General features: G+C 40.2%; 1 protein-coding gene across 4 annotated transcripts in view; it reads left to right on the top strand.

The window, feature by feature from the left end:
• Positions 1-23,591, top strand: part of hivep2a (HIVEP zinc finger 2a) — an 84,989-nt gene that overhangs the window by 25,873 nt on the left and 35,525 nt on the right. The window contains exon 1 of one of the 4 annotated variants that reach the window (XM_007245468.4): positions 14,305-14,480. The exons of the other annotated variants lie outside the window; for them this stretch is intronic. The gene's annotated coding sequence lies outside the window, so the exon portion shown is untranslated. Of the gene's footprint in view, positions 1-14,304; positions 14,481-23,591 lie in introns of those variants that run through there. 4 annotated transcript variants of the gene reach the window in all.

The following is a 23,591-nucleotide window of genomic DNA, read 5'->3' as shown; positions in this document are numbered from 1 at the left end:
GTGCAGCCCCAGTCTGTACAAGCTGGCCCACATTGGACTGATGAGACAGCCAGCTGGGACAGACCAGGCTGCGCATCACGGGGTGGGGTGGGGTAGAGGGATCCCCTCTGGGACTAATTTTTTGGTCCTGAGGTCTAATGTGCCAGTTCAATTGTGTAATTTTAACTCTATTTAACTCTATTTTCCATTCCTCCGTTAATGTCCAAAAAGCTGCTCTGGCACATTGGTGGGATGGATAAATATTGAAGCAGTGAATTCCGAAGCACGAGACCATAATCCTGTCAGAAATTGCTGAAATTATGCAGACCTTTATTTAGGGACTGTCTGAAGGCTTGTGGTCAGTGGTTAAGCAGGGCTGTGGGCCGATCAGTCTGGGCAAGGCAGCATGCAAAAGGGCCTGAAACTGACATGTGACCGACCACACTTAATGACCCATGTATGCTCTGACTACAAATGCATTTTTTTAAAGCAGTTGATTGCTGGTTAGGCAGGCTTTACATAACAGTATCAGAAACATAATTTAACCTAATTTTGTAGCGCACAAGTTTTTGCCAAAAAGATAATCTTACAGCAGACTGTAATTCAACAATGTATGTATGTAATTAATGCATGTGAAATGTCACATTGATGATGTCCAGTATATCTATTTATGGAACTGATCTATGATAACATGGTGTAAGTTCTTTTTTTTTCAAACTAGCAACAGCAAAATTGCTAAAAAAAAAAAAAGCTGAATTGCATGTTACAAATTCTCATTAGGTATAAAAGATTTTTTGCCCTTTTTCTGAAAAAAGACCAAACTCTCAAGCTTTGCTATGAAATAAGATTTATTTTGGGCAGACTATGATAAGTCAGTTGCAACAAGTGACAAAAATAGAGCTGTAGGCCTTGACCACCATGAATGTTTAGAGGCTATTTGTGCTCCAGTGGGAAAACAGGATGTCAAATGGGATTTGTTTGGTTGAATTGCACTGTGCTGAGGAGAGAGATTAGGGAGTCATGATCTGGAATTGAGTCTCCTGCTGCTTGTGGGAGAGTTTTATCGGCTCAGGGTATCTACATAGTTCACATAAAGGACCCTGTGCTGCCCACTGAGCTGAGGCCCTAAAATGTACAGGTCAGGGTACCTCCAGGACGAGTACTGGCTGAGCTATCAATGTTGGTTTACGGTAGTCATAGAGAGTTAATGTCCAACAGTTTGATAATTTTCAATAAACACAAAACCACTGTACCATGCATGACTTTAGCCCCCAAGCACCCTGGAGCTAACAAACCTGGAGCTAAACTGTTGTTGCAGCATAATCCCGGTGTTGCAGCGATAGCTCAGTTTATTAGCTCTGTTGCTAAACTGTCCTCTGAACATGTAGAGTCATGACCTGGTTTGTGTAGGCTGGTTTTACAGGTCTATTTAGACGAGTTGTTGCTGCTTTATTTGTTAGGGGTGTCATGATTCTCTAAATCCTCAATTTTATTTTATTTCTGATTTTAGGGTCACGATTCGATTCGATTCTCGATTTTCTTTTTTTTTTTTTTTTTTTTACAGCAGAGAGGCTTATTTCAAAAGGTGGGCTTGATATAAGTGGTGCAAAGTGAAACAAGCGATCTGTAATACACCACATAAGGCACTAATGGTCAAATTTAAATACTTTAATTAAGATATATATGTAATGCCACCTAGTGGCTTTTTTTTGGTAGCAGTAGTTTGCACTATTAAAACAGCAACGTGAAACATAAAATAAATTAAAAAAAAAATACAGCATACATACAACAGTCATGTACAAAATAATAGAACAATTAGAGCCTTAACAAACTGAACTCTATCCTACTATAACAGTTAAGCATGAATTATTTTGTTCTTTAACAAAGATATATTATTAACTTTATCTGAGAGAAAGATGCTCCTTAAGGTACCACAACTATTAACATATTTGAGACTAGACAAAACAACTGTTATTTTTATATTTTTGTTATGTTTTTCTTTAAGAAGATGAGAATGTCCACATTCTCTGGAGAAAGGGCTGCTCTTTGACCAGTCACAATGCGGCTACAGTGTGCTGCTCCATTGCGTAGCACGCGTCAATCCTCTTTTTGACTTTGAGGCTTTGCTCGGTTACATTGAAAATGAGGGTCACCCTCAATGTACTTTAAATGTAGTTTAAAATAAAGGTTGATTGATTGATTGAGGCTCGAGACCATGACATAATTTCGATCGATTTTGTTAAAATATCAAAATCGTGACACCTCTATTGAATGTACATTTATAATTAAAACTAGCAAGCCATATAAACCAGTGGGTGAATATATTTGGGCTGAAAACAGCACTAATAGAAAATACTCACAGGAGAATTATAGATGGGTTGTTTATATAAATCACTGTATCAGCAGGAAGAGAAGGAAACTGTAATAATAATTATTTTAATTAATTAGATGTGTACAGGTTTGTAACTAGTTCGCTCAGGTTATTGAACAAGAAGAGCAGAATTATCCTGAAAAACTTGCTGGTTCCTCTTAGTGAGAATTAAACTCACTACTGAATTATTTGTTGATGATACAAAGCAGAGAGTGGTAGCGAACAGTGTTCGGAAGGACCCTCTTCACATCTTTAGAAAAAAAATTGCTGACATTCATGTTTAATTCTTACTAAACCTCTCAGCGACCTCTATCTTTAAGAAACTTCTGATGACAGAGCTCTTCAAAGAGCACTTACTCTCTCAACACCTCTAACAAACCTCTATCCCACTATTTCACTTTGGCCCTATCTAAAAACTTCTATTACTCTATTACTGAATGCACATCTTTGTTATAGGTCGCTTTGGACAAAAGTGTCTGCCAAATGTAATGTAATGTAATTTAATGTAATGTAATGGAAAAGAGTTGATTAAATGATTAAAACATCAATAATGGAATAATGGTCCATATGTAAAGTAGCACATATGTAAAGCACTTAAGTTAAACCAAAAGTGTGTAATACATATATGCTGTTGCTGTATTCTTTTACACCATTTATTCATGACACCTCAAAATAATCACTTTTGCTTTTTTCCAAAAATAGCCCGATCTGTGTGGTAAAATCATGATTCGTTATCTGAGGAGAGCCCATTAATAATGTTTAAAAACAGTGTATTGATTTAATTTGTGTTGTATATTGGATATTTATAAAATTTGTAAATGTTCTTAATAATAAAAAAAAATCATTGCTTCTAAAATGGGTCTTAAAAATTATTTATCAAAATAATTACCAAAACATTGTATCGTACAATTAGAAATAGTCCTGCAATTGCATACAGGGGTTGGTCATTTTAGTGTGGGAGGTTTCATGACTAAATTGGAGCAGCCTGGTGGCCAATCTTCATTAATTGCACATTGCAGCAGTAAGAGCAGAGTGTGAAGGTTCAACTAGCAGGGTAAGAGCACAGTTTTGCTCAAAATATTGCAAAACACAACATTATGGGTGACATACCAGAGTTCAAAAGAGGACAAATTGTTGGTGCACGTCTTGCTGGAGCATCTGTGACCAAGACAGCAAGTCTTTGTGATGCATCAAGAGCCGCGGTATCCAGGGTAATGTCAGCATACCACCAAGAAGGACCAACCACATCCAACAGGATTAACTGTGGACGCAAGAGGAAGCTGTCTGAAAGGGATGTTTGGGTGCTAACCCGGATTGTATCCAAAAAAACACCTCAACACCTCATCCTGTTTCCACCAGAACTGTCCGTTGGGACAATAAATGATTGTGGTCTAAAACCAGGTCTTTCAGTTTCATTGTCCAACCACTGTAGATCAAAAGTTTAAAATCTGCACTTTTGTTTGTTGACTTGGTTCAGTGAGACATAAAGAGAGATATTTAATAGTAGCTAAAACATTTTACATATATTTTATAATTAAATATTAAAAAATATTTACTATAATCATCCTCTTCCACTGGTCTTTTTCTCTACTACCTGATGTCAGACGGATGTAGATCTGCAAATGGAAGCCCATTCCGACAGCTTCCTGCTGTTCCCCCAGTGCCCCCGCTCTGTGGATGGGCTTGGGGAAAGGACCTAAATTTAGCAGCCCTCCTTTTCTCTGTTGTTGCACGCTGAGCAGCACTTAATTAGCTGTTGCACACATCAGGCAATGGGTGCATTATATAATGAGTTATATAATACGATGCATATTTCAGTTGGATGCTACAGAAAGGAGTCTTTGGGTGTGGATGGGAAATGCGTGGCAGAGTCAAATGAAAGGCACAAGGTAACTCAGTCACTTAAATGTCTTTACTTCGTGCATCGGGTGACACTGAGTACAGTAGCCTGTGGGGTAATTACAGCTTGTTTCAATGCGACTACAGCGCCGGTGTACAAGCACACAATACATGATTCCATAATTCCTTAAGCGCTTCTGCTTTGTAATTTTTTTTTTTGAATAAGATTAATTTCAATTGCTCATAATTATTTAGATGTTTTACATAATTTTACAATTTATAATAAAGTAATCCAGTACTGCAAAAAAATAATATGTAAGTTATATAGTTACCAATTTTTATTAAAATACCTAGTTTTATTAAAGAGTATTCTATTATTGAAGAATTTTTTATGGTAGTTTGCATACAGTCTGTTCTTGTGAAAATGAATCATTAATTGATAATTATCACAGTCAAGACAAAATGCTGATTTTTTCCATAAAAGTGACAGCTCTTCTTATCCCATGTAGTCCATATATTAAAAATCGGCTGAATAATCATGATTTGGAGCAAAAGCAGTATCCACAATTGAATTACTGGTCGTTGTCAACAGGAAGAAATAAAGATAAGGTACAGACTGAAATGAACTCGGTTCTTGCAAACAAATAATAATTGTATTATTATTTTTAATAAAGCATGATCTGTAAAAGTAAAAAATCATCTTTAGGGTTAAACCACTTATAAAGCTATAATTAAATAAGATCTGAAAAAATAGGAAGTCTTTTACACAGCACTTAAATTGAGTCAGCCATAATGGTTTGTGGCATTGACCAAGCTGATTCTGGATCTTCCCTAATGGTGCCAGATGGACTTGTAGGCCTCCGGGAAGCCTAAGGTTGTGGAGCTGCAGGACTTGTTGTGGAATCTGGCAGGGCGCTCTGGGGGAGAACTTGTGACCAGGACACTGCTGTGTGAGAGGATCGCATTTCCACTGAGATCTACTGTAGTGCAGCTCGCTGACAGTGCCTTGTTTATTCCCCCTGGCAAAGTGTCCATGTTTGCCAGTCTCTGCTTACAGAACCATTAAACCTGGAACAAATCATCCAGCTGGAGGTAACGGGCACTTTTCTGGGCAATATTTGTTTGTCGTCATGTGTTTATAGCAAGTGGCTTTTTTTTGTTCAGGCATTCGTTGTGGCAGGGTGATTGATTGCAATCATTGCAGATGCTTTGAAACTGATGTTTAGATCTGAGGGGTATTTCATGATATATATTTTACATTTGATTGCATATTTATTGATGTTCATGTGTAGGCCCAGCGTGGTCTTGAGGAATTTATACATATGTGAATAAAAGAAAAGTATGTACTAAATATAGTTTGGCCCTCATACACGTGCACAAATTACTAACCCCAAAAACAACAGAAAATATTACAAAACAGCTAGTGTAATTGTATCTGCAAAAACTCAGCAAAAAACGACGAAACAACACCTCTATTTGGACGGGGGGCGTTGTATGAATCATAAAATATTTATAAAATATTAAGCTAGTGTTATAAATATCTTGGGGTGCTTTAATCATGTACTAACAAATTGTATGAGATCTTGTTAGTGGACCTTTTCATGTATAGCATGTGTAAGTGATGCAGGTCCACTGCACTACAATATCTGCATTCATTTTATTAATTTAGCTGCATTTATAACATAGTGTTTTCTTGCTTTGTAATGCTCATACAATCTAATTTTCTCTAGTTCTCTATTTATGTTTCTGAATCTGTATCACCAATTTCGTCCCACAGTTCCTCACTCTCACAATATGGCAAATATGGTACAGATTTATAGACTGCAGACAGGCTTAGCTGGTTATTGAGGGAACTTTCCGGAGCTGCATGAGATGGCGGGGAAGTCCATGGGGCAGTCCACCATATTTTTAGAATGGGTCAGACAGTGTCCTTCAGTACGCGTCCAGGATTAAGTGTTTAAGGTCCAACCTCCCTCGCCGAATGCAAATTCATGGCTGCAAAGCCTTGCATATGTTACCCTCTCCAAGGACACAGGCCATATTTGTGCTCTAAAGAACTATTTCAAAGCGTGTTCAAGCAGTCCTCTCTTTTTTACAACATTCAAATCATACATCAGACTGAAGCAACTGTTCTTTTTTTTTTCTTAAAACAGGAACATTCTTAATCACATACACAAGAAAAATAACAAGTGAACACCAGAACTCAAGAACTGCTTAGTTGAAGTAATGCTAATATGCTGTTAAAATGGTGTAGCTGAACGTTTCCATTCGGTCATCTGTGTCTGAGAACATGACTTGACAACAAGACGCAGTTGAGCTAATTTCTTCCGCCCGTGTTCTATTTGCTGTAATTGTTTGGAAGTGGAAAAATATAATTTGTTAAATTACCCTAATATAAGGTCATTTTTATATGTCCCAGTCCTCTGGCTGCTCTGTCGCTGCTTTGTGTCTGTCGCAGAGAATGAGAGGCAGCATTCAAGCTGGACTCGGTCAGTGTTGCACTCCAGCAGAGAGGCACTTGTTATGCCCCCTGAGGCTCGGCAGTGTAGGAGTCACCTGTGCAGCCACGTGCTTTAAGGCTAGAGGACTTGCTGGGGCATTAACTGCAACAGGGGGTCTTCTGTTTGGGAAGCCCCTGGTGGAGCTCGTTCCCGGCATGGGCCGGTTGATCTGACTCAGAGCCAGGGCTAAAATTGGTCCTGCTTGTCTGGCCCATTGCTGTAAGCCAACACTGGTGTGGGGAGCTGGAGGAGTGTGGAGCATGGAATTTGTGTTCAACCCCCCACCCACAATCTCTATGGACAGAATGCTTACTTGAACTTTGACTTGCTTTACAAATCAAGGTGATACAAGCTAAACAAATTGCTTAAATAAATCACTTCAGATTTGGTATTTAAATACTGTTTTAGTTCTGTAAATTCAAGTCCATTTTGATGCTGTTAATTAGTAAAATAATTCATATCTGTCAGACAGAATTTTTTTTTCATTTAAAAGTGATATCAAATTAAACAATGCATTGTAAATATACAGATAATACACTTGTTATCAAACCTTCGGCATAATTAAGTGGGTGAGAGTGATTTTAGGTTTAATGCTAAACGGTGTAGAGGAAACGGAGGCCATGTTGTTTCAACACAGACATAGCCATTTCATTTATTAAAAAAAAAAACACTTTTAAACTTAGATGTCATATGACTTCCAGTACCAGACATATACAGTACCTTTACTCCCAAATTCAATAAGCCAAAAATATATCTTAAAACTATGGTAAAACTGTGTCTCAGACATCAGGCTGTGTATTCATAACCACTTCAGGTAATACTCTTGTGTAAGAGAACCCTTCACCAACATTGTCAGCTGTTTATCTAGAGCAGTATATGTTATACACCTTCACCTGTGTTATACATCTTTATGATTTACCACTAATGGTGCAACAGGGTCTCTTAGTGTGATGCATTGGAGGACATTTTTTCCAAATTATCCAAATTTTCCTATTCTTAGTTACCTTAGAGTCATTGCATATTAGAAACAAAATCGAATTTTGAATAGTGATTTTAGACTTTTGGAAGTATAGCTGAATAAAAAATATGACTATTAGTGATTAAAACACAACAAAATAGCCAGTAGCTAAACAACTCCTAACTCCTACTGCCTCTGAAGTAACAGGTGCCACAGGGCAACATGAGAGCCAGTGGAATGATGAGAATTAGAGTAGGGTAAGGGGGAGTACTCTGCAAGGGGGGATACCCGAGAATGTATTCTTTTACCCTCTTTTTTCCACTCCTATGGATGAAATGAGAGACAGCTGCTGGGGTGGGGAGTGGTTCGGAGAGGAAAACACGGCTCTGGCGGTTGTGTAACAGGCAAAAGTGGGTTCCCTGATGGCACAGAGAGTGCGAGTCGCTGCCTTGCACTCCGATGAGCAATTGTGCACTGCTCGCATGAGAGCCTGTTTGTTTTGGAGTGGCTGGAGAGTGACTGTTTTCTCCAGCGCTTGCTTGCAGCCATTGGATGTCAACACCCCCCCACAGCTTCCTCCGGGGTCTGCTGGTAGAATAGCCCATGGCGTTAGACTTGCTTGGGCCAAAAGGTCAATTTCATGACAAGAAAACGCTGCTCGTCTGTCAGGGGGCAAAGCGAGTTGTCACAAACAAATGACACCCTCTCTAGGGCACTTGGCACTAATTTCCATAACAAAACAATTCTATGTTGTAAGCTACCTTTGTTTGCTGTTGTTTTGCATGTAAGGAGATATTATTTTTTATTATTTTTTAATCATCTATACAGTGCCCTCCATAATGTGTAGGACAAAGAAAAAATCTCTTTAAAACCTCTCTGCTACACTATTTAATTTAGATCGGTCAGACATTATTGAAGTTATTAGACATTATTTAAGACTTTAATTTAAGAGTAATTGCATACATTCTGATTCCACCGTGTTGAAATAAAAGTAATTTTTATATATTCCCACTCATATTGCTGTACTATCAATAGTGGTGTGTGTGTGTGGTGTTTATGATTATTCAGGTGTGTTCCATTTGTGCAAGCATAAGATACACAGGCTTGCATCTAGTATTTAAAGGACCAATAAGGATTATGTTTTCAGTAATAAATGATAAAATGATCAGGATGTATCATCAGATATAAAGAAACATGCTGAGTTAAAGCACTGGCAGCTCTTGTCAGCTGCATTTCAGCCAGTATGTCCCTATTTGGACTGTGCAGTGCGTCACGGTATCTGTGTACACAACAGCCAGTGATCAGTGCTGCAGCATGCAAGCTAGCAAGCAGGGCTGGTTCAGCTAAACCTCAGCTGCTACACAGCTTAAAAAGCCTTGTCATGTCTCAAAAAATATCAGTGACCAAAAGGGAATAAAACAAGAGTAAATATTGGCAGTGAGTTTGAAAGTTTCTCTGCCTCTCTTACCAGCGGCACCAGCCCAGTCTTCTCTCAGTTAATTTACTTCATTTGATTCAGTCTGATGTTTGTTTGGAGGAGAGTGGTAGTGTGGTAGATCTGTTTGCACGTACATTTGCTTCTGAATTATCGTATCTAAGAGAATGAGGAGAACAGGTATGTTGTGGTAAAATTGAGTTAATTTGTGGTGAATTGTGTGATATGTTCTGGATTACAGATAAATAATCTAACCTGTGTCTGCCCCCGTCGTGTTTCCACGTTATACATGAGAGTGTGTGTTACTCTGAGCATGTGTGTTCTCTCTCTCTGTCTCCCTCTCTCTCTTCCTCTCTCTCTCTCTCTCTCCCTCCCTCCCTTTCTTTTTCCTCTTCATGCACCTAAGGGGAATCTGGTGAAAACCATTTTTCAATTTGCTCTGCTCCACTTGTTTCCCTGCGCATATCGCTGTCATGGTTGTTCCCTAACCACCGTATTCACTACAAACGCCTTAAATATATATATAAATATATATATATATATATATATGTTGTCATTGTAGGAAAACATACCTTACCAAAGAAAACCACAAGAAAGAGTAGAGTCTGAACTCTACTTCAAATTTGCTGACCTGTCTGGATTTAAATTTGACTTTATGATTTCCACAGTCATGACACTATAGAATGGATGACTTTCACATGCCAACCAGGGCATTGAATTGCTTTTAACTTCTAGCCTGTCAGTTACAAAAAACAAGGCTCCCTAAATAGGTTCAAAAGAATACATTTCCAGAAGTTGCATGATGCAAGTGCTTTGCTGCCCAGAAATGTTTAATTATTCAGTATTAATACGAAACCACTTTAATAAAGATATCAGAAGTTTTTTTCTTCCATCTTTTCTCGTGCACCTCAGAGGGAATATAATACTTCCAGCAATACTTAAGATTAAATATTGATGCAGTAAAGATGTACTGGAGGGGGATTAAAAGGCCCCAATTAACATCCAGTCTGTTTGCTACAAGAGCTGTTAGGTCTATTACACAGGGCCCATCAACAAGCAGCTGTGTCGAAGAACGCAGTGTCATACTTGGATTAGCGTTTGACCTTGGCTTAGTACCCAGTACACACTTTGGGCACTTATTTCGCGTTTAGCCTCCAGAAATGAAACGCTGACCTGTGATGAGAAAACGCCTGGGCTGAAAACGCCCTGGAGAACATGAAGATTAAACTGCTCTGTTCTCAACTTTAATCCTCTTTAAAAAGGCCGTCTGTAAAGGATCCATTTTATCCATGGCTTAATACATGGTGAATATATGAGAGGCAGAAGCTGTGAGTCCAAGCCGGCCTGTTTATCAGCATATTAATCGCCTAACTGCAGGTAGCAGTCATTGTAATGATAATGGCATTACTTCTAATCATTGGTACTGTGTAAAACAAGGACGGCAATTAGACTTAAACATTAATGCCGTTTGTGATGGGAATAAAAACATTGCAATGGTAACAGGAGGACTCTGATAAGGAGTTGTTATAAAGGTGGCTGCCAGTGTTGATTTATCATTAGCACTGGAAGTCCTGAGCAGAGGGGAAAGTAGAGGCAAATCCCAGCTGGAGGTTTGGTGAGGTAAGCAGAAGATACACTAGAGACTGGAGGAAGGTGAGGGAGGGTGGAATGGAGGATCCTTTATTTCCCCAGTGTTATTTTCACCACTCCCTGCTGGCAAGAGGAGCACCCTAGGTTCTGGCGTGAGCCCAAGTTTACTCCTTGGTCATTAAAGTGATCAGTCAGCACACTTTTGTTTTAAGGTCCAACACCTACATTCAGCCTGGCTGCTGAGGATGCTACCGAGACATGGATGAGTTTCCAACAGCATCCAAAATCTTAAGACACAAAGTATGAATGCATATCATATCGCCAAGTTCTTGCCGATACACAACCCTATAGTTTATATACCTACACACATCAAACTTTTTCCAAATAAATTCATTGTTTTACAGGGTATAAGCCCTGATCTGGCTTAAACATTTACAGCACACCTCTTATTGTGTTTACAAAAAAATATTATCTGTGAAGAGTTTTGTGTATTGAGTACCGTATTTTCCGCACTATAAGACACACTTAAAATCCTTCAATTTTCCGTTATACAGTTTCAGTGCAATTTCCCCAGTACCAAGACTGAAGCAGCATTAGCATTAGCTGCTAACCGTTCTAAACACAAACTCTTTTGCTGTGCAGAAGCGAGTATATCAGACTGTAGCCTGTGCGTTGAGACGAACTGCTAGCTAATAGCGCCCTGGCTTACTGTAACCCTCAGTTACCGGCATACTCACTTCCACAGTGTAGTGCTGTCAGACGGCATTTGCTGCAAACCACTGGCGGTTAGCTGCTAATGCTAATGCCTTAGAGGAAATCTGGAAATCTAAGCTTACTGTAAGTAAACAGAAGTGCTTTATTTAGATTAACATTCAGCGCTCGTTTGATTTTTACTGATTTTTTTTTTTAAGAATTACAGGTATGTTTATTTAGCTTAGCTTTACAGCTCTCACCCCTGGGTTAGAAGGCAATTAGAAGGAAAACATGGCAACACCCTCTGTTCTTTATTAGTGTTAAATAATGCACCTTATAAATCGGTGCACCTTATGTATAAAAATAGACCAAAAAATATATGTTTATTGGTTGTGCCCTTATAATTCGATGCGCATTATAGTCCAAAAAATACGATAATAACACAGTAATTAGATATGGCACATGTTGTGGGTATAAGACATGAAAGTAGTTCACTATAGAGCCATTTACCTGGCAAGGCTCAGTGTGAATCTATGGAAAAAATAAGGCTTAACATGTGGGATTTTTGTAGTAGTACAAAGCCTAAAAGTTAAATCTCCATGGTGAATTAGGTTTGTAGATTTTACCCCGTGGCCTCTGTTGCTTTTAGCTCTGCTGGTATATCTCAGCCTGAGTTGGGTCACAGATAGCAACCGATACAATTACAATTACACCCACATGCAGAAGAAACATTTTGAAACCATAGAAACCATTTTTAGACAGAGGGCATTCGCATATCTGCATGGTAATGAAATATTAATCATGTGACCCCTGCAAAGCTTCAAAGTACTGTACATTTGCTATTATGCATTGCTTCCTGGCTGTATTGGGGTGAGTTTGCATGTGTTTCCATGGGCCCATGGTTAGCAGATGAATAATTGATTGGTGGAGTATGTTGAGGAGACAAAAGAGCAGGGCAACATGGCAGAGAGCAGCTCTCACAGCTACTACTCAACATTTAAAGCAGATAGTCCTCTTACATTGTTCACAGTAAAGGTGTTCATACACTAAATGTAGAAAATATATACCTCATACCGCCTAGTATAGAAGACCTGTATCAAATGCCTTTTTCTTGGATTGGCAGAAAAATAAAAGAAGATAAAAGTCTGTGTTCTGGGTGGCTTGTATTTCTCGGCTGATTGGAAAAGTCATAGAAAGCTTTTCCAAAGAGAAGGACCCTTTGTATACAGCTGAGAAATGCAGCTGACTTTCACTGTAATTTTGAAGGACGCAACTACATGAATCCTGAACACAGCTATTGTCTTAAGCTTTATTATGTCATTCTACTTAATACCACACTCAAAATACAGAAGTGCTGTCAGATTTCTCTCACAGAAAAAAATCTTACCAAACGTTTAAAAATGCAGAGCACTTTACACAGAGACGAAGAACAGTGTTTTTTAATTCTGGTCCTGAGTCACAGTTTTCTAGGTGTAATGTGTGTGTGTAAGCAGAGTAATTACCTATGCTGGATAGTGTTAAAAAAGGAGAACCATGTTTGATTTCCTTAACAACAAGTGATTCAATTGATACTTCTTTAGAGAACCACTTTTGTAAATGAGGCATGTGAAGGAAATTGTTAACATTTTAAACACAATTCTTGTAGTATAAAGTTTCTAGGAAAATGTATATCTCACTCTATATTGCATGCATGTTCTTTAAAGTTTATAATGTTTTTCATATTACTCAGGATCCCTATTCATTACAGAACCAACAGTTCTTTTATTGGTCAGAAGCATTTTAAGAGTGAACCTCTCCATGAGCCATTTATTGTTCTTCTAACAGAAGCTTTCTTAAAAAGCAATAATACACTCATAATACAAATGGTTTCCCTTATTTCCAATGGATCTTGTTTCTAAGGTGTCTTTCAGCAGTGTATACCATAATAGCATAAGGTTGCTCTGCAGGGATCAGGAATCACATGCTTATTTGTAGCACCCCTATCCCTTCGGGTATTGTTTACAGTAAGACTTGTTTAAAGAGTGAATGGGAGCTTTACAGGGTCAGCTCTGAGTTATTTGTTTTGTTGTGTACGCCTTTTCTGAATCTTTGCTGGCAATTCAGTGGGGAGTAGCTGAATCCTAAGCTGGGTTCAAAGACCATCAGCAAAGGTCACATATGTTTAGTGAATTCAAATTAGCTACTTTGAGTTATACAGCACTGTGACCACCAGGAACAGATATGCATGATGTTAATGAGGAGACAGTATTGTCTTATTTTATTGAAAAAAACATCCTCTCCAACATTTTCTCTGTTTATCTAACTGATTCTGTTGTTGAAGTGCCACACATCTCCATGTCACTAACACAACCAAGTTGGGTGTTTTTTTTTTTTTTTGTGGGACTAATCCCCTTACACAAACCTGCATACCTGATGATCCGCAAGTCAATCATATCAGTGTCCAGTCAGTCAGGAATAGAAAGCAGAAGGCGCATCTGTAGAGGGATTTCGCAAGAATTAGCCTGGTAAGCTATTTATAGCACTGCAGGCGGGAGGGGGGGGGGTTGCAGAAAAGGGAGGTATTGCTGTGTTGTTATGTCCTGCTTGGCACTCCGTGGACAATCCCCGGGTCAAAGACGTCGAGGCCAGACCGCAGTTAAAGCACGGCCTGATAAGGCAACGCGTTGTTAAACACATCTGTCCTCGTGCTCGGAGAAGGCGGCCTCAGTCTGTGCTTCATTCCCTAAATACTACCTCTTTCCTGACCCTTCTATTTGCGGTCGTGTCTTGCTTTGGAAAATGTAAACTTTGTTTGTGAGAAAGCCCGGTGTGCAGCCAGCGAGAGAGGTGAGCTGAGCAGACAGTGGGCCGCTGAAAGTGCCTCTGAATGTAGTCTGTTGTATAATCCCTCTAGGGGCCCCCAGTGCTATTTTTGTTCCTGGATATGCGTCACGACTGGGTATTTTCTCTGGTGACTAGCTTACATCAGTAGGTCTCCTAGCATACGCTGTATCAGTGAGTGGCTTCTGATTGATGGCCGTTTTGGCGCTTGTATTAGCGACCTCCTAGAAAATGGACGAGGGATGTTTCAGCCTAGAGGAATGCAGCGGATGACCAAGGAGCTGGTAAAGCCAGGTCGGTACTCAAATCTGCTTTGTTTCCCTCTTTCCCCCTCCTTATTCTGCTTCCCTCTCGGAGCGTCTGTGAGGCACTGCTCGGAGAGCTGCTGTCTGAGCCCATGTGTTTGAAAAACTGACAGGATGGCATAACAGGAAGGGAAGACAGGAAAAGCAGTGGCAACAGAGGACAGCCTTTGCTATCAGGCAAGGAGCCGAAGCAGGCAGTTTGCGGGCTGGGCTAGGCTGCAGTGGGTTGTCACAGAGAGCAGTGTCTCCGTCTCTTCACAGAACTGGTGCTCTGAATCCCCAGCCCACTTCTAGCATTTGCTTCATTTTGCTGTTCTAATGATTGCATGTATTGCTGTACTTCTAAGACTCTAAGAGTGGTTAGCTGGTAGCCCATAGACTTTCAGTTCAGTATAAGCTCTTTGCGTACCAGACATGTAGTGCTGATTTACAGTAGGGTTTCTCAACTTCACTCCTAGGGATCCTATTTAAACCTGCACTTTTTCTCATCTCATAAAAGGGCTTGAAAATGACCAGATGAGTCTGATCAGGTGTGTTGGGACAGGGAATGTATCAAACTGTGCAAGTCAGGGTATTCCCAGTTCCCCAGACAGTTGAGAACCCTCTCTTTACAAGATGCTTTGTGACCTTTTTAACCTTTTCCTTTATCAGAACATCCCACAGCTGTCACAACCATCAGCTGAATAATTTGTCATGTGAGGTAGAGGTTCTGTAGTGTGCGATTGCAGCGAAACACTGAACCCCGTGGGCATCGCTCTGCTTTGCAGATCAACAAAGGCTCCCTGTTTGGCCATCAGTTCAAAAGTGCATAGTATTGCTTATCTTTTTATGCGTATGTGTACAATAAACTGCTCAGCCTCGTAGACACCTCTTTCACAGACTCACAGTCTTTCATGAGCATGGGGCAACCCTGCCATTGAGATTACATTGACCTTGAGACAAGCCCACAGCAGATAATTTATTTCCTCACTCTCTTCCTCCTCCTCCTCCTCCTCCTCCTTCTATTTGCCAGCACAGAGGAGTCAGTACTCCCTATCTGATAACTGAGGAATGAAGCTTGCCTCCTCCGCTAGGCGCAGTAAAGCCTTTTCCATTCACAAATTCTCAGACGTTTCATAATCTCTGTGTGTCGCGTCTGTCTGCTGCTGTAGCTCTGGCTTCTCTAAATGCATCGCTGGGATCAAAGGTAGAGGAACGTCTGCTAGGAGGAACAGATCAAACTCCAACGCAACTATTGACCTGACAGTGTATGTTAACAGACCAGCCAAGGACTTCTCACATGAGGTGTTTACATATACCCCCTGTCTGTTGGTACCCTGTTTTGATCAGTATAAATAAGTGTGGAAATTGAGGAGAAGTGGCCAGGCAGCCAAAAATCTCTTGTGGCAGGATGACGTGCAGACCTGCCAGGCGAGGAGAACGCAAATTCCCACCAAAGTAGGAGCTCAGTGTGCCAGAGAAGAGGAGAAGTTACGAAAAGCAGTGGAAGTCCCAATTGTACAGCCACCTCTATGCTTACTAGGTCACAATTGACCCACATCTACTTCATGTAGATACAGACCCCCTTCCCTTTGTTAGTTGTTCTGTGCTGGCAGTAAGACAAGAAGTAATCAAGAGCAGGTTTTGGGGTGCTCCTGCTTGTTGTTCTGGTTGCTATTATTTTATTAGGCCAAATGCTCTTGGAGTGTACGTGTACGTGTGTGTGTGTGTGTGTGTGTGTGTGTGTGTGTGTGTGTGTGTGTGTGAGTGGTTGTAGCTCCCATAGACCACTGTAATGGATCTCTTAACCAATAACTTTGGTACTCTAAATTTCAGTGGTAGTAATTTTGTCATGGGTAAAACAGAGGATGTGTTCCATTACTCTCAGTTTCAGATCACTAAAGTGCACTTCACATAACATTCAACAGTGCTCCTCGACAGTGTGTTCGACAGTCACGGTTTCCAGCCAAGAATCCATTCTAGGTATTAATTTACATCTTTCCAAGTTATGTTGTTGGTTGTGATTACTCTTCTGCTCCTTGACACACACTCACACTCTCGGAAGTTTGACCCACTTTTCTTTTGCGTCATTTTTTTGTTTAGTATTTTGTTGACTCAGTGTAGTCCTCTCTGGAGATTTGAAACATTATCTTTCAACCACACAGTGAATGAAGCAACATGAATGTAGGTGTCGTGTCAAAATGTGCATAGTTATGATAGAAAATAATAGAAAAGGTTTTTTGGGTTGTTGAAGCTGAGCCTGCTTCACTCTGTTGACCCAGGGCAGGTTTGAATAGGTCAGTAGAGCATAGGTGGAAGAAGAAAATGTAAGAATCAGTTAATTTGCTTGAACTCTAGCAAGTAACATTAATCTGATTGGGTGTTTGAGGGATAATTAACATATTTATAATACCTCCCTACAATAAAAAGTCTTATATGTCTTATATAGTGTTATTACTGAGTGTTGCTGTGGAAAAACTGTGTTTTTTGGATTTTTCGTATATTTCACATCTTTATAGCCCTGTAATACGAGGATGCAAATATCCTTAAAACATTATTTAACATGCTGCTAGTTACAAATAAATGACTGTAGTTATCTTGAAGATGTAACTAGTGAAACACATTCTATACTCCCTCTTTCACATTGCACAACAGGAAATGTGATGTGCACTGTGCTGCTGGTCAGTGTGTTTTCTCTACTGTCCCACTTATGACCTAACTTATGGAATCTTATGGAATAATCATGTGGTTTTAACACCTATACTCAAGCAACAGTGTATCAGGCACATTCTGCAGTGTTCTGGGAAACATGACAAGTACATGAATCATTTGACCATTTAGTTTGCACTCGCTTTAGGCAGATGGTCTACAGAAAGCGCCTGTATTATTTTGGTCACAACTAACCAGCACATTTGTTATTCTAAAGACAAAATAGCACGACTCTTTTTCATCGGAACTGTCATTATGATACACAGATGAGATTGAGGATAGTACCCTTTTTTCTACAATCAACTTATACTAATGTTTAATGATGCTAATTATATTTGCCTTCGCTATTACATGTGATTGTTCTACTAAAAGTATGTTTATAATTTCAATAACAGCAGATTCATAGGGGAAAAAAAACACAGACAGTTCTGTGGTATGGGTGCAAAGGCTTTCATTCAGAATTATGCTGGTCGGAGGCTGTGACGCAAATGCCACTGAGTGTAGTGCCAGAGGACTGTGGAGGTGTGTGGCTGCTTGGACAGACCCTGACAGTCCCCCTTCCCTCTCTCCCAGTCAGACAGTGCGTCCGATGCCCAGGCCCTCGCTGGGCTAAGCCCTTCATGCCTTCTGTCGAGTGCCTGCCCATGACAGCTCTGTAGCAGGAAGGAGGGCTAAAACAGCCGGCTGTGGTCCAGCAGGCAAGAGCTGCCTGCCTTATCCTCTCTCCCGGCAGGTAGCTGAGATGGAGGGAGAGATAAAGGATGGAGGAGGAGGAGAGATGATGCGTTGTTTTTGTGGAAGCTATGGCTGTTGATTGGTTAAGGCTATTCATATCGGCTGTGGGTGAATGTATGAAGATCCTGTTTGGGTGTAGCGCAATACACAGGGAGTGGTGAGATCTTGTGTAAACATGAGGCAAACTGGAGTGGGCAGGGCACTGGTGTCAGCCTGGCCTGCTAGTGTACTGTACAGCATGCACAGTGTGTGTGTGTGTGTGTGTGTGTGTGTGTGTGTGTGTGTGTGAGTCTACAGGATCAACAAGTAAAAAATTGAGCAATAATGTTTCTATTTGTTTACTGAGGTTAACGTTAGGAATACGGTAATGCTGCATATAGTTCTGCAGATTATTCTGATAAATATAATATGTTTTTACGTATTTGTTACAGTTTTAGATCATCCAGTTAGTTTTATATAAGATACTTCAAATTCAATTGACAGTTTAATTTCACCTGCCACACCAAGGCATGATTATTGACAGACCTGGTAACGAGAAGCAGGCTAGACGGTCTTGATGACATGATAATAGTACTATAGATAGTTTTTAATAGTACTGTAGATTATACAGTACTTTTATCCGTGCTGCGTGTGTGTGTGTGTGTGTGTGTGTGGAGCAAGTACAGTGGCCAGACCCAGTGTGTGGGCTGAGCTCAGGAAGTGGGCAGGAAAGCATGTGGCCCTCTGCCACCGGAGCTCCAGGGCCCCTATCACAGATGGCCCACTGACACTTGCCCAAGCCTCGGGTCAGCTGAGACTACAGCATGAGAGAGATAGACTGTTATCTTTCTGAAGGAAAGGAAGAATGAAAAACAGCCTTTTGTCTGGATGAGGCCAGATCATGGGGTGAGGCATCTTGGCCTGTGTTCAGGTGAGAGGCCAAGTGCTGGCAAGTGAAAGAGATTTTTAGTGGTGGAGAGAGGGATTTGGAGGAAAAGAAGAGAGGCAAACTGGGTATGGGCTCCATGCGGAGATGAGAGAAAGAGGCCAGGAAAGTGGTGGATTTTTTGTTCCATGGCGTAACGGCTGAACTGCAGGTGAGACCACCTGTCTCCACTGGCCTGGGCTACCCACGTTCCTGGCAGCCTCCAGAGAAAAAAACCTGTTCATCACAGTGGAGAGTCACAATAAAACAATTACAGTCCAATCTGCCTAATGTACAGTTAATCCTAGAGGTGGGTGATAAGGCAAAAATATAATAACATGATAATTCAAGGAGTCTTTTTACGGTACTGATTACAATTTTGTTAATCTGAGATTTTATTAAAAGCTGACAGTTTAAATAAATCTCTAGAGCTACTGGGAAGGTCCAGTTAAACAACCCTAATCATGCACTTTTAATAAAACTTGTACTTAGAGAAGTGTCCATGCAATATAATTTAGCTTAATAGGTATTAAACCTGGTGAGAGTGACCATGTTGTCAAATTTACCATATTTGGGATATTGTGGAAGTTACAAACATCCCCTTCCAGGCAAGATAAGCTCATTCAAATTATAAAACTGCATGCATTACATTGCACACAGTACATTTGTTAACACTTAGCGTTAAATTTACTGTGTAACTCTGTATCACACTGTTAAAGATTGGCATTCAAGACGCATACTCATATGATTTTATTTAAAATGTGCATCACTTCAGTTAAACACTGATTATGCTTTTCGTGATGAAACACGCAGTTGCTTCTAGTTCTTTGGGTACATTTTGTGAATTCAGGATATGCTTAGGAAACATGTTGTTTGTCACAATAACAAAATAACCTCTGCTGTCTGTATAGAGGAAAATCAGATATAAATTTGAGTTTATACCCTTTCATTGCTCTTTATGCAACTGCCTGCTGTGGTTGGGTTGCCATTACACAAACTGAGATTTGATTTATTTATTTTTTTAAATCAAGGTCAGTCGCACCTTCCTGCTCTCTGGCATGGCCGGGTTTCCATCTGCTTCTCACCCGTCTTTTGCTTAGTTCCAGGAAAGTCTGCTGCTCTGATCATTAAAGGCTGGAAAAAGCGGCACCGTGCTTACTCACGCAGGCAGGTGGTCTGTGCCGTTAAATGATAATGCTTCATCTGTGACTCAATTTCATCTTAATGAAACCTATGGCTTATTACTTGCTTTTTAATAGGAACTCTTGTGCAAAGGGAAATTTTTCTGTAATGTTGGAATGCAATCACGCAATTATATAATATGATACTGTATAGCAATGTATCAAAACAAAAAATGTTTGGCAGAAACCAAATTTGGCCAAAGGCGGGAGTTTTACAAATCCTGCCTTTTTACAAATTGTATTTGTCCTTTTACAATTACAAAACAAAATTCTGAATTACTGATTTTTTTTCGGCAGTGCTATTCTTATCATTAATTTAGTTAACTAGCTACCTCAGAATTTAAACATTAATTATAAACTTACCTCAGTTGTGCTATTTTAATCATGAATGTACCTCAGCAGTTCTACTCAAGTCACATGTGAGTGATATTTACACAGAGAAATGCAGTCAGTCTTTTGGTAAACAAACAGCCGCTAAGGCACATCAAATTACACCACACTTTCACTCTCTGTGATAACTATATATTGTGCAGTATATATTCTGAAATTGATATGTGTGTAAAACTGAACGTTTATATAGTTATAAGTATTGAACTGATTTCCAAAGTTTTTTTTATAACATAGCATTTCATTGGAAACGGAAAATCTTAATCATGCAATCATCTTAAATGACATCTTAAACATTTAAAGTGAAGAATTCCTTAAATGTAGTTCAAACTTAGCTTAACTTTTTTTTGTGTCCGGTTTTAACATTGGCAAGGTAATTGTTTGCACCAGCATTGTCATCAGGGCTAATATAGTACTGGTAGAAACAGCAGATGGAGTAAAAGAGCCTGAACTCAGTTTGCCCCATTGTACCTGTGTGCTGCTGTAAACGCATGAAGGAGAATGACTTTACTTCCTTTCAGCTGCTGAGGCAGGGTGAAGGCTGTGGAGGTATTTTTAGACACTGAATGGAAAGGAGCCGTCGGCTGAGTCAGGTGGAGGATGGAGCGAGAGAAGAAATGCAGAAAAAGGGGGGAGTGAGCAGAAAAAAAAAATAAAAAAACAGTCGTGGAGCAGCAGTAGAGGTAGGAGTGATGGGTCGCCCAGGATGAGGCCGTGCTGCTCTATTTAAAAACCACAGGGAACTGTGAACATTGACACGGTGTGTGTATGTGTGTGTGTGTGTAGAGAGAGAGATAGAAAGAAAGAGAGAATGAAAAAGAGAGAGAGAGAGATGGGGTGTGTAAGTGAACAGAGAGAAGGAAACAAGAAACCGCTGCTAGCATCGTACTTCTCATTACACTGCCATCCGGTCCGACCACATACTGCATCAAGCATGACAGCGAGGACAGCCGTCCGCCCTGACACTTTATCCTGAAGCTTTCTCTGTTGGATCACGTGGACATAGCTAACACACACACACACACACACTCACACACCTTGCAAAAAAATGCCAGCATGCCACTGCAGCCATATGGCACCTCTATTTACCAGGTCTTATCAATCCTAACAAATCCTTAAGACTGACTTCAGATTAGAATTTTTACACTAGTCATTATAATAATTACAAAGTCACAAACGTACATTGATTTCAAATAAATCAAATAGATATCAAGACAGTCATTGTAAAAAATAAGGAAAGTAAGATAACAGATACACAAAATTCAGTGAAAGTATTTTGTTGAATTCCAATAAAGTAAATTCAGTGGGGGTATATGCAAAAACCTATTTTATGTATTACAGGAATATGAAACAGAGAGGCATTAATAGTAGACTGACATGGCTAATCACTCAACTGAGCAGGAACACACAGGCCACAGTGAATTGTTGCCTTTACATTGAGTAAGCATGGGGTGCAAATGGCAAAAAAAAGCTACAGATTTTTAAGTATTATTTAGTTTACAGACACCTACCATTCACCAACAGCTAAGGAAGAGCGACTGAATTAGAGCTGTGCTTACTTTACCTCCACAGCGAAAAACTCTGAATTACTATTGTATTTAAAGCCTCAGCCGCCGCGAGGCTCGAGCTGAGGTCTAAAAGAGTGGGTGAGAGATGGCTGCTCTCCACATGCAGCAGGGTCACTGTGAGTGCAGGGCACACAGTCTGCCTTTTCAGAGATAATAAACCAGAGATGAGGGAGAGAGAGACACACAGAGAGACCAGCAAAGAGAGAGAGACAGTGAGAGAGAAAAAGAGAGTGAGTCTGCTGTCTGCAGCCTCCCGAACAGCGCGCCAAACAAAGGCAACGCAGGAAGCCATTCAGCTGCTGCGAGAAACCAGATCTTTATTTGGTTTCTGTTGCCATTTATCACCCGTGGAAACGGCCAAGGCCAGCCAGGTTTGGGGAATTAGAAGAGTCACCTCGGCAGAGGAGGAGACTGTAACATCAGGCCAAATAGAACTTCGAAATAAATGTGGAGTTTTGGTTTATTAAACACAGTCTGACATCCCAGACACACTGGCAAAAGAAATACAAAAACATTCTGAAAATCTGAAAGTATGAGAAAATGAAGAGGAAACAACCATGAACCAGGAGAGAACACAGCTATACCTCACTTCTACAGAGACAAGAACTATTCACATCATACTCTTTAAAACATAAAGGTGTCACATGAGGTTCTTAAAGCGATGCCATAGTTCCCAAAGAATCATGTTTCATCCATGATGTTACAATAATCAAAAACATCTTGAAATCATGTTTAAGGTCCCAATGACTTGCATACATGGTATTTTACGTGACTTAAAGTTGTTCTTGTATGGCAGTGGTCCAAAAAAACCTTTGTAGCACCTTTGTGCAAGTGTGAAGCAAAGTCACAGCAAAATAAGACCATGCAAAAAGACACAGCAATGAGTGTGATAAACTTCAGTTTATAAACTCCAGTCATCATATTGATAGACTCCATACAAACAAGATTAAATCACTGTAGTTGAGAATGATTTTTTTATAGTGTGGCACAAGTTGCTTGTTAAACACATGGGTGCGTAGTATACAGCAGAAGAAAGTGGGAGTATGTTGGAGCATATATCTACACACACACACACACACCTGTACTGTATACATATGCACAGGTTGTACCATAAGATCTTAATGTAACTTTGGATCAATGTCCAGCAACCATTATTTAAATAAGGAATAATATGTATTACATCAACATAATTATACCTAAAAGAAGGTAAACAGAAAGTCATGTGGATTCGCTATAATCCAGTCAGTTCCTCCCTGATGTCTGTGTTACTCTGAACTCTGAACTCTGGAGTATATGCTGGGAAAACATCAGCAGTCTGCTTGTGAAGTAACCTTGAGAGTATACAAGGCATATAAAAGTGTTCCATATCCCTAACGCGCGCACACACACAAACACACACCTCCCAGAGCTGGAGCAGATGTAGGGCATGCGTGCCTGCTCCAGGAGGGAGGTAGGAATGTGGAGACCTCGTAAGGCACCTCCAATTTTTCCATTCCTGCTGCGTACACATCCCATTATCAATTTTATATGAATGCTTGGAAACTCCTACAGCCAGGCCGGCCTGGAGGCCTTTTGCTGAAGGGCCGCTGCATTCCGGGATGGAGGGCCTCTTCGTGCCCAAACGGCCCAACGTGGCC

Source organism: Astyanax mexicanus, chromosome 1 (assembly GCF_023375975.1).
Source record: "Astyanax mexicanus isolate ESR-SI-001 chromosome 1, AstMex3_surface, whole genome shotgun sequence".
Classification (NCBI taxonomy): domain Eukaryota; kingdom Metazoa; phylum Chordata; class Actinopteri; order Characiformes; family Acestrorhamphidae; genus Astyanax; species Astyanax mexicanus.
The sequence above is the reverse complement of the archived record's forward strand: the minus strand, read 5'-3'. Positions and strand labels throughout refer to the sequence as shown.